Source organism: Chiloscyllium plagiosum, chromosome 30, assembly GCF_004010195.1.
Source record: "Chiloscyllium plagiosum isolate BGI_BamShark_2017 chromosome 30, ASM401019v2, whole genome shotgun sequence".
In the NCBI taxonomy this organism is placed as follows: domain Eukaryota; kingdom Metazoa; phylum Chordata; class Chondrichthyes; order Orectolobiformes; family Hemiscylliidae; genus Chiloscyllium; species Chiloscyllium plagiosum.
Genome location: NC_057739.1, coordinates 39,817,019 through 39,832,885, shown reverse-complemented (window position 1 = coordinate 39,832,885; position 15,867 = coordinate 39,817,019). Strand labels below are relative to the sequence as shown.

The following is a 15,867-nucleotide window of genomic DNA, read 5'->3' as shown; positions in this document are numbered from 1 at the left end:
TACAGAAGGAAATGTACGTGGTCAGAAACTTCCTGTTCCTCAACTCTTCGCTGTGATGGAAAATGTTCAAAATGTTAACTATTACAACAGTTTTAAATCTTATAAATTGCACAGTCAGTGCCCAACTCTACTTTAAGACTGAAAGCAAGGCTGGCATTTTAAGGAACCAGTTCACAGCTTCAGGACATCTCAAAGCACTTTGCAAATTAATAGACACCTCCAACATGGTAAAACGGAACATGCAGCAGCTAACCTAGCTCACACATTTAGGCGGATGGTGGATTTACAGTACTGTGTGACACCAACAGTGTAAGTTCAAATCCTGTACGAGGTCAGAAGTCACACGACATCAGGTTACAGTCCAACAGGTTTATTTGAAATCACAAGCCTTCGAAATGCTGCTCCTTTGTCAGGTAAAAGGGCAACTCTCTGAAAGCTTGTGATTTCAAATAAACCTGTTGGACTATAACCTGGTGTTGTGTGACTTCTGACCTTGTCCACCCTCGTGCAGCACCAGCATCTCCAAATCCTGTATCAGCTGAGGTTACTGTGCAGGGCCAGCCTTCTCGACCTCACTCTTTATCTGAGGTGTGGTGACCCTCAGGTTAAACTCACCACTGTCTCTCTCTCTCTCTCTCTCTCTTTATTGTTGGAGCAGGACAATGGTGACTTCACCTTTCGGATTTACTATTGTCACATGCACCTAAGTACAGTGCAAAGATTTGTTTTGTGTGCAGTACAGGCAGGTGATGCCATACAAAGATCACAGGGTGATTGGACAGAGCCAGGAATACAGAGTTACTGCTGCAAAGAAGGTGCACAAAAAGCAAGATCAACATTATATTTGAAATTGGAGAGGTCCAATCAGCAGTCTAATAACAGCAGAGAAGAAGCTGTTCTTGAATCTGATGGTATGTATGCTTAAGCTTTTGTATCTCCTCTCTGACAGAAGAGGTTGGAAGAGATTATAACTAGGTTGGGAGGAGTGTTTGATTTGTTGGCTGCCTTTCTGAGGTAGCAGGAGTATAAATGGAGTCAATGGATAGAAGGTTGGTTTGTGTGATGGACTGTGTTGTGTTCACAATGCTCTGTAGTTTCTTATGACCCTGAGCAGAGCAGTTGCCATACCAAATGGTGATGCATCCAGACAGAATGCTTTCTATAGTGCATCTGTAGAAGCTGGTGAGAGTCCTTATGGACAAGCCAAATTCCCTTACTTTAACATTGACTGAGAGAAAAACTCATCAAGCTGTCCTCGGAGCTAAGCTCCACAGTTTGTTTTGCTCTCCTGTACTTACGGAAGGATGTTAACGCATTGGAAGCAGTTCAGAGGGGGTTTACTAAACTAATACCTGGAATGAGATGATTGTCTTACCTGGAAAGGCTAGCCAGGCCAGGTGTGGATCCTCTGAAGTGTAGAGCAGTCAGAGGTGACTTAATTGAAACATAAGATCCTGAGGAGATTTGATCTGGTGAATGTGGAAACGATGGATCCTCTTGTGGGAGAATCTAGAACAAGGGTCCGAGTTTTAAAATAAGGGGTCATCCTTTTTTTCAAGACTATGACGTGGGCATCGTTGATTGGCCAGTCCCTTTTTGCCCGTCTCTAGCTGCACCTTGAGAAGGTGGGGGTGAGCTGCCTTCTTGAACCGCCGCAGTACACCAGCTGTACGTTGACCCACAATGCTATTAGGGAGAGAATTCCAGAATTTTGATCCAGCGACACTGAAGGAATCGTGATGCATTTCCAGATCAGGATGTGGTATGGTTTTGCGGGGGGGGGAATGGCAGGGGATGCTGTTCTTATATATCTGCTGCTCTTGTCCTTCTGGATGGAAGACAGAGAAGGGGAAACGTTCATTTCCTCTAGAAGTTTGAGAGCTTTTGGAATTCCTTTTCTCAATAAACAATGAAAGCAGAATCCTTAAATAGATTCTTGATAACCAAGGGGATGAAAGATTATCGGAGTTATTTCGGGATGTACAGTTGAGGTTAAAATCAGATCAGCCCCGATGGCAGAGCAGGCTCAAAGGGCCAGGAGGCCCAGTCTAGTTCCTTGTTGGTATGTTTGTCTGTGAGGACACGGGGAGGGGGGATGGCCTCAGTTTGATATGTAATCTGAAAGGCCGCACATCTCCAGTGCAGTACTGCATGGGAGGGTGATCTGGGGTTTTGTACTTGGTTCAGTAAAGCCAGACTTGAAGTCCACAACCCTCTGACTCTGAGGTTAGTGGCTGACAGCACAGCTGAAAGAATCCCTTCCCGGGCACAGTACTCAAGCTCAGAATGGACAAATGCAAACCATTAGAATAAAGGGCAGAAATAAATGAGATATGAGATTTAGAAAAAAAAATGCATTGTTTATCCTTTATCAAGACCTTACTAACAATGGAAATTGTTCATCCTTTATAAAGCTTTATACTAAGGATGAAATCAGTAACTCAGTGCTATAACCTGACTCAGTCATCTGCTCACTTGCTTGGCTTAAAACAGATGATTGAATGGCAGAACGTATTTAACAACATCATGCATTTATGTAGCACCATTTACGCAGTAAACTGTGACACTACGCTTCACAGGAACAGTGTTGATTAATGCTTGATATGAGCTGTCACAGGAGATAGAATCCCTACAATGTGGAAACAGGCCCTTTGGCCCAACAAGTCCACACCAACCCTCTGAAGAGTAACCCACACAGTACCCTATTACTCAACATTTATCCCTGACTAATGCACCTAACCTACACATTCCTGAACACTATAGATAATTCAGCATGGCCAATTCACCTGGCCTGCACTCAGAGAAGCCCACATAGATACAGGGAGAATGTGCAAACTCCAGACAGTTGCCAGAGGCTGGAATCGAACCGGGTCCCCTTCACTGTGAGATAGCAGTACGAACCACTGAGTCACCTGATCAACAGCTTGAGCAAGGAGGCAGTTTTCAAGGGGCCCTTTAAAGGAGAACAGAGAGCAAGAGGTACATAAATGAGAAGGTCTGGGGGGGGAGAGTATCAGAGGGCAGGGAGAAAGCAGCTGAGTGCATGGCCACTGACAGTGGTTCTATTAAAATCCAGGAGAGGCCAGAATTGGAGGGGTGCAGATCTCCGAGAGTTGAGAGACTGGAGGAGGTAAAAGAAATAGGGAGGGGTGAGGCTATGAAGGGATTTTAAAACAACGATACAATTCTAAAATCATGCTGTTGATGAAAAAGAACCCAACGCAGGCCGGAGGTGAACTGGGCTGGATGGGAGTTAGGTCGTGAGGCAGCAGAGTTTTAGCTGATCTCAAGTTTGCAGTGAGTAGGAATGGGGAGGCCAACTGTGTTAGAATCTGGTAATATTCAATTATTGCAAACAAGCTATACGGCAATGCCCTGCATATCAGCAAATGAGAACAAATGACTGAATAAGCTTTATTCACTCGAATGTCTCCTGTGACAAGTTTATAAATCGCCACTTACAGCACATCGTAGGTCCAAAGATACTGAGGTTCAGCTTCTTAAGTAGGAGAAAGTGAGGACTGCAGATGCTGGAGATCAGAGCTAAAAAATGTGTTGCTGGAAAAGTGCAGCAGGTCAGGCTGCCTGACCTGCTGCGCTCTTCCAGCAACACATTTTTCAGCTCAGCTTCTTAAGTTACAGATTAGTTACAGGGTAACAATGTCACCAACACAAGGTACAGACTATCTAAATACAATCCTTAGCTACAGAATAGAGAAATGAAGAAAAGAAGTTATATTACAGCTATACATTGTATATACACAGTACACAGTAACTAATATCCTTACACACAGATGAAGAGGGACACCAGTTCGACTGGGACAATACGTCCATGCTGAGACAACGCACAGGAATTTCTAGAAGCCTGGCATTCAAACCAGAACTCCATTAACAAACATATTGATTTGGACCCCATTTACCAACATCTCACGAAAAGAACCGGAAGTGATACCATCCATCACAACAGACCAAGACACATAAATATAAAGCCGGACAGAACACCAACGCTTCCCCAGAGGCTCACTGACGATATTACCTAGCATGGTGATGAAACATCTGAAAACAAACCTACCCACTCAGCAAGCAACCTTACAAACAGCATAACCATAGGTCAGAAAAACAAGTAGTTAAAAAGACAAACGCCACAGTCTCTCTCCAAAGGCGCTCCATAGCAGACCACATGGTCTGACCACTGGCTGCCACCACACACTGTCCCCCCACTTCAGGCTGCCAACCAACAGCTCTACTTTGGAGGCTAGGGCCAGGGCTGTCTGAGGCCAAGAAAAGGGAAGAAAAGAGCAAGGAGAAAAAGAAGAAGAACAGGGGAAGAGGATGAGCTCTGGCTGTGGATGATCCTTCTCAGCTGCCATCTTACCAGAGGATGATGATGGGGCAGCAAAACAAGGCCACAGGAGGAAAAACAAGGAGATATTCCTGCTCATTTCAAATAGGGGGAGGCAATGGCTGAGTGATATTATTGCTGGACCATTAATCCAGAGACCCAGATAATGTTCTGGGGAACCTGGGTTCAAACCCTGCCACAGCACTGAAGGAATTTGAATTCAATTTTAAAAATCTGGAATTAAGAGTCTAATAATGACCATAAATCCATTGTCAGAAAAACCCATCTGCTTCACTAATGTCCTTTAGGGAAGGAAACGGTCATCCTTACCCGGCTGGCCTACGTGTGACTCCAGACCCACAGCAATGTGGTTGACTCCCAATGAGGATTGGCTGTCTGACAGGAGACAGAAAGTTGGGATAAAAGGTTCTTTTTTGGAATGGCAGCCAGTGACAAGTGGTGTCCCACAGGGTTCAGTGTTGGGCCGCAACTGTTCACTTTCTATATTAATGATCTGGATGAAGGGACAGAGGGCATTCTGGCAAAGTTCGCCAATGATACAAAGTTAGGTGGACAAGCAGGTAGTTCTGAGGAGGTGGGGAGGCTGCAGAAAGATATAGACAGTTTAGGAGAGTGGTCCAAGAAATGGCTGATGAAATTCAATGTGAGCAAATGCGAGGTCTTGCACTTTGGAGAAAAGAATACAGGACTATTTTCTAAACAGTGAGAAAATTCATAACGCCAAAGTACAAAGGGATCTGGGAGTGCTAGTCCAGGACTCCCTAAAGTTTGACTTACAGGTTGAGTTTGTGGTGAAGAAAGCAAATGTGATGTTGTCATTTATCTCAAGAGGGTTGGAATGTAAAAGCAACGATGTGGTACTGAGACTTTATAAAGCTCTGGTTAGGCCCCATTTAGAATACTGTGTCCAGTGTTGGGCCTCACACCTCAGGAAGGACATACTGGCGCTGGAGCATGTCCAGCAGAGATTCACAGAGAGTGGTGGCCTGTGGAATTCATTGCCACACAGCGCATTTGAGGCCAGGACGTTAAACGTCTTCAAGGCAGAGATTGGTAAATTCTTAATCTCACAAGGAATTAAGGAATATGGGGAGAGTGCGGGTAAGTGGCATTGAAATGCCAATCAGCCATGATTGAATGGCGGGAGCGGACCCGATGGGCCGAATGGCCTTACTTCCACTCCTATGTCTTATGTTCTTATGGACTCTTAACTGCCCTCTAGGCAATTAAGAATGTTGACCTAGCCAGCGATGCCAACATCCTCTGGATAAATAATTTTTTTTAAAACTTCCTGGTGAATTTCTTTGTCAGACTATTCGACATAGGAGCAGAAATTTGACCATTCCACCCACTGAGCCTGCTCCGCCATTCAATCATGGCTGGTACATTTCTCAACTCCATTCTCCCATTTTCTCCTTGATGCCCTTGATATTCAAGAACCTACCTATCTCATTGTTACAATGAATGAAACAAATTCGATAGTTGTTTCAAATAGCCAGTGTCAGCACATTAGACCAAAGCACCTTGTTCTCTGCTGTTTCATTCTATAATTCCATCTGTCGCACACGTTTACTCAGTGGAAGAGCTGATTGTGAGGACATGGTGAAGCCTTTCTGTGCATTAGAACAGAATAAGATACACACAGTACACTACATATCACTCATATTTAGCAATGTAGAAAGTAATAAGGCTTTTATACAATCCATTAGTGCTCTTCTGAGTAAATGAGGCACTAGAAAACACGCTTAAGATACTGGTCTAATGTCTGTATTTATAGTACTTTTGAAACCATTTCTAATTGCCTCACTGGCAATTATTAGAACAGGAACATCATATTGTCATTGCTGTGGGTCTGGAGTCACATCTGGGCCAGACCAGCTAAGGATGCCGACACAGCCACTGTTCATTCTGATTGATTTGCATAAAACTGATATCACAAAACGCAAACTTGCATTTAGAAAGCATTTTTCACACCCTCATGGGTCCTCACAAATAGATGTTATTATGCCAACAAATGCAAAATCTTGTTTGTTTACAGCAATTTAAGGTAGCAAATGGATCTTAAAGGTACTGGCACACATTGTTCCCTCTCACTCAATCCTCTCTTACCTTGTGTTCTCTTTCCAAAACAAAGACTAGGCCTTAGCTAGAATAAATTCCCATTATGCACTTCATTGCAAACCCTACAAATCTCAGTAGAAATCCACTCTCCCATTTTCCCTGTATTTTTTCCGGCTGACTGGATATATCCAGTCATCCCTCTTCCTGCTTCACTGCATCCTGCTGCCCGGTTTTATTTTCAGACTTTCCTCAATCCCGTGTCACATCTTAAGCAAAAGCAGCCAATTTTTCCACTGCTTGGAACCGTGCAGCTTGTATCTCAAACATCTAAGAAAATCCAGTTTGGGCTGACAAATGGCACGAAATCATCTTGCCACAAAAGTGTCAAACAATAGCCATCGCCAACAAGAGAGACTCCAAACAATGGCATTATCATCACTGAATTCCACTATTATCAACTTGTCAGAAACTGAACTGGACTCATTATACAGATACAGGCGCTACAAGAGCAGGTCAGAAGCTGGGAATCCTGTGTTCAGTAACTTCCCTTCTGACACCCCAAAACCTGTCCACAATCTACAAGGCATGAGTCAGGAGTGTGATAGAATACTCCCCAACCCTTGCCTTCCCATCTATCTTTGTATTGTTATCAAATTTGGTTACACGGAGTGCTTCATAACCTAGAGTTCATCAAAAGGAGAGTGGAAGTTCTAGCTTTTCATCTTGCACTCATCTGATGCAAGAAACAACCTTGAGAAAAAGAGACACCTGGAAAAAGAGCAGACTGTTCTTGCTCAATCAGGTAAATTTGATGAAGGCCTTTTGCCCGAAACGTCAATTGTACTGCTCCTCGGATGCTGCCTGAAATGCTGTGCTTTTCCAGCACCTCTAGTCCGGAATCTTGCTCAACCAGTCCATACTCACAAACCTCAGGAAAGTATGTCCACCATTAGACGCGATTCTGCTACTGGAAATCACTTGTTAAATAATCCAGGCAGTGCTAAGAATTACATTGGAAACCAATTGAAGATCATCAGCTGAGCCTGCAGTGTGATGGGCTAGTGCAAGCGAGCAAGTCGATGCGTAAACACTCGGCTCCTTGTTTTATGTCGGGAGAAGGAATTTGTACATATCAGAGCTTTTTTGAAACAAAAGGGGTCATGGAGACAGCTCAATGTTTCTCCTGGTAATGCCCTTAAATCAGAATGTGTGTGTCTGGTCTGAGAATTAAGATAGACCGTTAACTGTTCTTGCTGCAGCTCCGTGCCAATGATGGCAATCAGCACCATCTTCCCAATCCATGCAATATCTGTTTTCCCAGGCTGTTTCTTGTGTCTTGATTCTGAAGGGTACAAGATGAAAAGCTTCAGTTCCTGGTCTCTTTTTACCAATGTCTGAATTCTCATCCATGTCATTAATGTTGGTCATGAATAATTGAGGTCCCAACACTGATCCCTGTGGCATTCCACTCGTTACAGTTTGCCAACCTGAAAATGATCCACTTATCCCCACTCTCAACAGAGAAAGATCTTTTTCCCTGACTCTTTTTGTCAGTGTTCTGCTATTATTTCCTGAATAACGTTCCTTTGCCATCATTTACGCTGAGCGGGATAAGACCTGATCAGTGAGCATTCGGTTATTTGTACTGATTGTCAAACTGCTGGCTCTCCATTCTCTCACCTACTGTATTCCACAAAACAACCGCTAGCCCAGTCCCTGTTGCTGTCTGCCTTTGAGCATCACTCTCCAGAGTCCCGTTCCCCATCTGCTATGTCTTGTTTTCTTGGGTTTGTTCTCAGCAAGGCCAATCTACGTTCTGCCATTCGTACCTATCATGACCATCTATATCGCTCCTCTACTACCATTAGCATTCCTTTTGTCTTTTGCTCTGGACTCTCTCCCAATTGGTTCCACCTGCTCCTCCTTTGTCTTCAGCATAAAAACCATCATCCTCCAGCCCCTTATAGGTACAAAGAAGAGTCATGTTGGATTCAAAGCGATAATTCTGTTTTTCTCTATCCTCAGACGCTGCCTGAGTTTCACCAGCACTTTCTACGTTTTTATTTCAGCTGTCTATAGCTCATTCCCCCTCAGCGCACTGTGCCACTAATCAAGTTACAGACTCGCCACTGGACTAATTAGGACCTTTGAACACGAAAAATGTGTCATATTGGCACCTGAAATGATCAGGTTACTCAATTTCCAATTCTGGGTTAAAAATCGAGCCCTTTATTCTTGAATCACTATCAGCTTTGCTTTGTTTAAAATGCATTTGGTCTCAGAGTTTTATTTCACAGTTATTTCTCATTTCTTCATCTATGAAGAGAGATTGAGCGGTTTTGGCCAACACATTTTGGAGTTTAGAGGGGAAATCTCACTGAAGTATGTAAGATGGAGTCATAGGGATGTGCAGCATGGAAACAGACCCTTTGGTCTAACTTGTCCATGTTGACCAGATATCCTAACCTAATCTAGTCCCACCTGCCAGCACCCAACCCATATATCTCCAAACCCTTCCTATTCATATAGCCGTTAAATGCTGCAATATACAACCTCCACCATTTTCTCTGGCAGCTCATTCCATACATGCATAAGCGAAGGGGACTGACCATGGAAAAGATGCTTCCCCTGCTGGGGCAATCTGAAATGGGACGTCATAGTTTAAGGATAAGCGGTGGAAAATTTAAAGCAGAGAAGAGGAGAAATTATCTCCCTCAAATGGTCAGGAATCTGTGGAATTTATTACCACAGTGCGGTGGATGCTGGGACATTGAGTCAATTTAAGGAGGAGATAGACAGATTTATAATTAGTAACAGGTTGAATGGAGAGTAGGCAGAAAAGTGGAGATGAGGCTGTCATGAAATCAGCCATGATCGTATTAAATGGAGCAGGCTCACTGGGGTTAATGATCAATTCCTACTCTTAGTTCTTATGCTCTTATGTTCTGACCAAAAGGATTGTTTTTGAGTTTGGAATTGGCCATTGAGGAGTTGCAATACAATTCCCGGATTTAATATCAAAAAATAAAAAGACCTTATATACCTGGGTTCACACTCTGACTAGACCCACATGCAGTTTTTATTTATTTGAAAAATGCAGTTTAACTAGAACTGAGAAGAACAGGAGGAAAACACTTAGGTTCTTTTGCCCCCTCAGGGAGACAGGAAAAGGAATTGGGTGAACCTATTAACCCTCTAAATAGTTGTAGCATCAACTGATGGGAGCAGAAATGCAGAAGTGTCTCATAATTTACAGATGCGCTTGTTTTCTCAAGAACTGACAAACCTCTCCTCAGGCTGTTGAAATCTTCCTTACACTCAAATTATCTTAGATTAATAGGCTGTTGACACTAGATTCTTGCTACTGCTCACTCTTCTCCCACAAAATAAAAGCTGCAGGTCACTGTGGTTGTCAGTTACCTCAGTGGTCTGGATGGCTGGTCTGTAAGGCAGAGTGACACTAATAGCGCAGGTTCAGTCCCTGTACTGGCTGAGGTCTCACAAAGTTGATGGAATTGTTTGAAGAACTAATGAAGAGTATTGATGTGGGCAGAGTGGTGGGCGTGATCTATATGGACCAGTAAGATGTTCAACAAGGTTCCCCATGGGAGACTGGTCAGCAAAGTTAGATCTCATGGAATACAGGAAGAACTAGCCATTTGGATACTGAACTGGCTCGAAGGTGGTGGTGGAAGATTGCTTTTCAGACTGGAGGCCTGTGACCAGTGGAGTGCCACAAGGATCGGTGCTGGGTCCTCTACTTTTCATCATTTATATAAATGATTTGGATATGAACATAGGAGGTACAGTTACTAAGTTTACAGATGACACCAAAATTGGAGGTGTAGTGGACAGCGAAGAAGGTTACCTCAGATTACAATGGGATCTTAATCAGATGGGCCAATGGGCTGAGGAGTAGCAGATGGAGTTTAATTTAGATAAATGCAAGGTGCTGTATTTTGGGAAAGCAAATCAGAGCAGGACATATACACTTAATGGTAAGGTCCTGGGGAGTGTTGCTGAACAAATAGACCTTGGAGTGCAGGTTCATAGTTCCTTTAAAATAGAGTTGTAGGTAGATAGGATAGTGAAGAAGGCGTTTGGTATGCTTTCCTTTATTGGTCAGAGTATTGAGTACAGGAGTTGACAGGTCATACTGCGGCTGTATAAAGCATTGGTTTGGCCACTTTTGGATTTTTGCATGCAACTCTGGTCTCCCTCTTTCAGAAAGATGTTGTGAAACTTGAAAGATTTACAAGGATGTTGCCAGGGTTGGAGGATTTGAGCTACAGGGAGAGGCTAGGGCTGTTTTCCCTGGAGCGTCGGAGGCTGAGGGATGACCTTAAAGAGGTTTGTAAAATCATGATGGGCATGGATAGGGTAAACAGACAAAGTCCTTTCCCTGGAGTGGGGGAGTCCAGAACGAGAGGGCACAGGTTTAGGATCACAGAGGAAAAACTTAAAAGGCACCAAAGGAGTAACATTTTCATGCAAAGGGTGGTACGAGTATGGAATGTGCTGCCAAAGGAAGTGGTGGAGGCTGGTACAATTGCAATACTTAAAAGGCATTTGGATGGGTATATGAATAGGAAGGGTTTAGAGGGATATGGGCCAGGTGCTGGCAAATGGGACTAGATTAGGATATCTGGTCGGCATGGACGAGTTGGACCGAAGAATCTGTTTCTGTGCTGTACATCTCTATGACTTTATTTGCTGGAGGTGTACTAACAGTCACCATTAGATGTCTCTCTCTAATGGAACAGCACCCCTCTGAGGCTGTGGTGACTTTACTATTTTACCACAACATGAGGTACTGCCTCAGTGAGATGAGGGGGGCATTTGAAGTTGAGCAAAGAGAGTGTGCAACTGATCAAATGAACTAGCTCCTCTCATGGATTTTTATTTAACATTTGAGGGAATTATAATAAGGCACTAAGTGAATTATCTCAGCAGAGAGAGAATGTTGATGAAAGGAGCAGATGGTCTAATGACTCATCAATGTTCAGCCAGTCACAACAACTGGCACTGCAGAAATATAGACTCTGCTTTTTAAAATTTCTTTCACAAGATGTGGGCACCACTGGTTAGACCTGCATTTGATTCCCACTGGAACTCCTCCTGAACTGAGCTTTACAGAGAGTCAACCACATTGCTGTGGGTCTGGAGTCACGTGTAAACCAGACCAGGTAAGGACAGCAGATTTCCTTCCCTAAAGGATAGAAGCAAACAGGATGGATATATTTGTCGATAATCAATCTTGGTCACTATTTCCATGATTAGCTTAGTACTTCCACAGCCCCTTTCCAAGCCCAACAACATGCAGTAATATTTATTTCAGAGAAAGAATTTGTATTGGATTGTGTGTACTCTGCACTTAGTCACCTAATTGCCCTGTCAATCATCCAACATCAACCAGACGTTATCGGTAGCACAGTTACCCCCGAGAGGGAAAGCTCCCCCTTTAGGAGCCTCAACATATGATACAGCCTGCAGTGTTTGGGATACTGCATCGTTAGAATTGCCATGCTCAGACGAGCTGTTAAACTGATCTGAGAATTTGCTTTCTGGCTGAGTTTTGATGAGTTTTTGAAACAGCGTTCTTGAATATTTTAGTGGGGAGGTAAATATATTCTTGACACAAGGGGATGAAAGGTTATTGGGGCAGGCGGGAAAGTGGAGTAATCAGAACGGCCTTGATCTTATTGAATGGCAGAATAAGTTCAAGGGGATGAGTGGTCTACTCCTGGACCATCAAGTAAAAGAACTCTACGGGACTATTTGAAGATTTTGAGGGGTTCAAAATGACTTAAAACAAGTTATCTGGCACATATCACATTGATATTTGTGGGATCTTTCTGTGTCTAAATTAGTTGATGAGCCTCCTAACAGTGACCACATTGTACAACGTTTAATTGGCCATAAAGTGCCTTGGCATATCCTGATGCATGAAAGGTGCCCTATAAACGCAAGTCTTTGTAGAGTTCATACGATCCCAACAGTGTGGAAACAAGCCATTCGACCAAACAAGTCCACACCAATCCTCCGAAGAGTCACCCACCCAGACTCATTCCCCTACCCTGTTACTCTACATTTCCCTTGACTAATGCACCTAATCTAGACATCCCTGAACCCTATGGGCAATTTAGCATGGGCCAATTCACCCAACCTGCACATCTTTGTACAGTGGGAGGAAACCAGAGCACCCGGAGGAAATCCAAGCAGACAGGGGGAGAATGTTCAAACTCCACACAGACAGTCACCTGAGGTGGGAATTGAACCCAAGTCCCTGGCACTGTGAGGCAGCAGTGCTAACCACGGAGCCTTGAAAGAAGTTCTGGGATTTATATATATAAAACAACAGAAATCAGCATATCCCATTTAAAGATGACAGTTTTAATCTAAGACTTTACTGTATCACATCTCCATGACACTGGACTCCTTTAGCTATAAACTCTGTGAGCATGATCTTAACCTCCACAACCACCTGATGAAGGAGCAGCACTCCGAAAGCTAGTGCTGCCAAATAAACCTGTTGGGTGACAACCTGGCGTTGTGTGACTTTTAACTTTGTACACTCCAGTCCAACACCGGTAACTCCAAGCCTTGTTTTCATTCCACAACTGACTGGTGGCTTTTAAGTAATCACGTCAATTCAAATATATACAAACCTACAAACTGACAACAGAAGACGACCAAAGATAAGGTTAAGTTTTAAGGTAGAAAAGTAAAAACAATGACTGCAGATGCTGGAAACCAGATTCTGGATTAGTGCTGCTGGAAAAGCACAGCAGTTCAGGCAGCATCCGAGGAGCAATAAGTAGAAAGGTGTTGTGAGGGTAATCCTTAATTGGGGGCTGGGCAACTGGAGGTGCAGCTTTTAAAGTGGGGATGTTCAAGAGGCCAGGATAACGGCACAGACATGTGTGAGGGTTGAGGGTCAAGGGGAGATTAGAGAACTAGGGAGGGGTGAGGCCATGGAGGCAAGGGTGACCGGTTTAAAACCAAGGCACTCATTGACCAGGAGCCAATGTAAGTCCGCATTGCCTACGTAACAGCATGTTTACATGTGGGTGCATTAAACTAATTGCTGCTGCCAAGTGACATTAGAAATGATAAAGTGTGCATCAGCAAAATGCCTCAGGAAAGTTAAGTGCCTCCATAAATTGAGAAGGAAATAAATGAAAGTGCATCAAAACCAATTCAGAATTTGGCCAGGGAACAATACTTCAAATTAATCATGCTTAGTTGGAGCTCCTCAGATTTAACCTTATTGTCATCCTGGAGTAGCATAAACTCCCTCGAGTTATTTTGCTTACATATACAAACTCACATATCGGCATCAATGACTGGGAGACCCTCGCTCAGGGCAAACTGACTCAGAGGAATCTCCTGCTTGAAGAGGCACAATTCTTTGAGAACACCTGTCAATCAGACAAATTAGGGAAAATGAACCGGAGAAAGGGATGCCTGCAATCTCAAGGCAAGGACCAATTCCATCTCTGGGAAACAACATGTGGTCAGAGATGTGGTTCTACTATAAGGCCCATCAACTACATGTGCCCAATCTGTACTGAAAACAACAAATTCTGGAGTTCACAGTGGGTCAGGCAACATCCATGGAGAGAGAGCAAGCTAAGGTTTCGAGTCTTGATGACTCTTCGTCAGAGCTGATATGAAGAGTGGAGGGAGTAGCATTAATGCAATAGTCAGGGGGAGGGTGGACTGCTGGGGGAGAAAGAATATTGATAGTTCAGATTAAGTAATCAGAATGTGAGAATGGCAGAACAATGGTAACTGCCAGACTAGAAAGGGCAGATGGAGTGCGGGGAGGGGAGAGGGGGCACGGTCACAGAGAATGGGCCAAATACTGCACTTAAGTGTGGTGAGAGATGTGGCTCTACAATCAGGCTCATCCATCAGTAAAGGACCGCACAGAATTTCAAAGAATCCCTATAATGTGGAAACAGGCCCTTCGGCCCAACAAGTACACACTGATCCTCCAAAGAGTCACCCATCCAGACCCATTCCTCTACCCTATTATTCTACATTTAACTCTGACTAATGCACCTAACCTACACATCCCTGAACACTATGGGGCAATTTAGCATGGCCAATCCACCCTAACCTGCACATCTTTGGACTGTGGGAGAAAACCGGAGCACCCAGAGGAAACCCGCACAGACAAGGGGAGGATGTGCACACACCACACAGACAATCGAACCCAGCTCCCTGGCACTGTAAGGCTGCAGTGCTAACCACTGAGCCACCGTGCTACATGACCAGTGACACAGAATTTCCTAGGGGACCAATCACACTAGACTTACTTACCTAGACATTGAAGTTGGGACTCCGTGCAGAACTGGAGGAATGATGGGCAGAAAGACTCAGCTATTGGCCCCGCTCCATCACAATCTTTGTCTCCAGGCCAAGTGGTGTCCAGCTCCTGAAAGTCCTTCTTAAAAACATCCTTCCTTTTCTTTGGTCAGCCCTGGATTCTTTTCCTGTCTAGTGGTGTCCATTTGACTGCCAGTCTGGGTGGGGTTACATCCATATGGTGAACTGTCTGTCTGCCATCTCCTGCCGTCTCAGTTACCTCTCCATCATGTTATTCTGCAGATGCCTCTAACCAGCCTTGTTCTTCTTCAGTGATCTTGTTTCTCCATGTGATGCCCGAGATCTCTCAGAGCTAACACTGGTGGACCACGTGCACCTTACCTGAGCCCTATGCTGTTCTCTCCATGTTTCAATGTCATTGACTGCGCTGTTACATGTTCAGTTCTCACTGGTGCCACCATGCTATATGTTGTGGTCATATCCACTGGAGCCATATTGGAAGCCTTGAGTGAACTCTCTGCCAAGAATCTTTCTTATTGGTATTTGTCTAAATTACTGATACCAAATGGGGAAAATGGCCACACAAAGTTTTCAGCACGATGTAGAGGTGCTGGTGTCGGACTGGGGTGGACAAAGTCGAAAGTCCCAAGACACCAGGTCCAACAGGTTTATTTGTAATTACAAGCTCTCAGAGTGCTGCCCCTTCATCGGGTGAAGTGAGAGGGAAGCACACAGACCACAGAATTTATGGGCAGAGAGATCAAGAGCAGAGAGATCAAAAGATCATACAAATGGTGTGAGTGAGATGTCAAATAATAAGTCTCTGCAGGTGATCAAGAGCGTCAGACAGTGTGAGTAATGTGCTGGAGAGCACAGCAGTTCAGGCAGCATCCGAGGAGCAGTAAAATCAACGTTTTGGGCAAAAGCCCTTCATCAGGAATAAAGGCAGAGTGCCTGAAGAGTGGAGAGATAAGCTGGAGGAGGGTGGGGGTGGGAGAAACTAGCATAGAGTACAATAGGTGAGTGGGAGAGGGGATGAAGGAAGAGGTGGGGAGTAGTGCCAGTGTAATTACGGAAGATCGACTGTTCTACATAGCCAACAAAGAGAC

General features: G+C 44.1%; 1 protein-coding gene across 4 annotated transcripts in view; it reads right to left on the bottom strand.

Moving 5' to 3' along the window:
• Positions 1-15,867, bottom strand: part of kcnt1b (potassium sodium-activated channel subfamily T member 1b) — a 416,882-nt gene that overhangs the window by 262,828 nt on the left and 138,187 nt on the right. The window lies entirely within an intron of this gene.